The 1,619-nt window shown below is 38.9% G+C and overlaps 1 protein-coding gene across 1 annotated transcript in view; it reads left to right on the top strand.

Annotated features, from left to right (window-relative positions):
• Positions 1-1,619, top strand: part of LOC101847018 (protein big brother) — a gene marked incomplete at its 3' end in the record, with an annotated part of 42,346 nt that overhangs the window by 6,795 nt on the left and 33,932 nt on the right.

Raw genomic sequence — 1,619 nt, 5'->3', positions numbered from 1 at the left:
CTTCTTCTTCTTCTTCTTCTTCTTCTTCTTCTTCTTCTTCTTCTTCTTCTTCTCATCCGCCCCTACTCATCCCCCTACTCCCCCCTCCTCCAACTCCTCCTCCTCCTCCTCCTCCTCAACCACTCAACCTCGTCCGCTGTTATTTTTTTGTGCCGTTGTGCGGTATTTTCTTCGATTATTTATTTATGTTACGAAGTCAAGTTTCTAGTTTAATTTCACCGTAAGCCAGACCTGTTTAGCCGTCATTTGGTCGACAGCGTCAATTCGCGATTCCGCAATATCTCACCTGTGTTATGATGTAACTATGTGGGTTATGTCAGAAAGTAACATAGGAAGGGCGGCGGAAAATTGCGCATGTTTTTAATCCTATTGTCAAAAAGTTCAGAGATTTTCCCAAACCTGTTGGAAAATTGCGCAGGGATTTTCAGTATCGAGTATTTCTTAGGTTGTGTAGATATTCGACATTGTACCGACTTGAAATTCTATATGTACAAGTTTAAGTAATAGACCTCTTCCACTAGCAAATTATCAAGACTTATTTCGTTTCATTGTATACATACTTTTTCGTCCTTTCTCTGCCACGAAAACCTCCGTTTTAAGTTTCATTTTGAGCGCGACGAAATTGCATTGGGCTTACTCATCTATTTATACAAAGCCGCAAATATATATTTACTTACTTTCTGGTTCTTCTGAGACAAACTTGCCCGATTATTTTCAGCTAAACAATGTACCCCCTCTGACGTCCAGTCTGGTAGAGATGTCTACTATTTGAACGATTTTCAGTGAACTCTCAAACAGCTAAACATAGTCGAGGTCGGGATCCTGATTCAACCCCATACCATACCTCATAATTACGATACCAAACAAAAAAGTGGGTAGTAGGCGGGTGCTCTGGTGTGGTTTGCTCCTTCTTTCCCATCAAACATCTATCGTCCTTATCTCCCCTTCTTCTTTTTTATGTTTGTTACTTTGTTACTCTCTTGTAACACCTCCAATCTTCTGGCGCTCATATGACCTTATGCAGTTGCGAGCCCCGTAAAACCTCTACTAAAATAAAGAAAACAAAACTAAAAAAAACCGTACTCAGGAAGGGCGGCTTATTGAGTAACCCTTGCATAACATGATAAAACCTGCGCAATTTCCCGGCCTCCCCCCACCCCACCCCCCGGAAATGGGGGGGGGGGGGGGGCAGTGGCTGTCTCTGCCCCACAATATGCACTTTTCAGTCATTTATAGTAGCAATTCGCAGTTTTGATGGATGTGTGTGGGCAGTGATAGGATTTCTCTATTTCTTTCCCATCCGTTTTAAAATTTTACATAAAAATTATAAAACATACGTAACAATGAAAAAAATCATATTCAAAAATGATAAATCATACATCATACATAAAAATGATAAATCATTAATACAAATGATAAATTACCCATAAAAATGGTAAACCATACATAAAAATGGTAAATCATACATATACATCATACATAAAAATAATAAATCATATATAAACATGATGAATCATACGTAAAAATGATAACTTCCTGAACTCTCTTTCTATGTCAACCAGAGTTAACAACTCCACCCCATTCTTATAATGCAGTTTCTGCATTGTGTGTGTGTGTGG

This window comes from Aplysia californica, unplaced genomic scaffold, assembly GCF_000002075.1.
Source record: "Aplysia californica isolate F4 #8 unplaced genomic scaffold, AplCal3.0 scaffold00040, whole genome shotgun sequence".
In the NCBI taxonomy this organism is placed as follows: Eukaryota; Metazoa; Mollusca; class Gastropoda; order Aplysiida; family Aplysiidae; genus Aplysia; species Aplysia californica.
The sequence above is the reverse complement of the archived record's forward strand: the minus strand, read 5'-3'. Positions and strand labels throughout refer to the sequence as shown.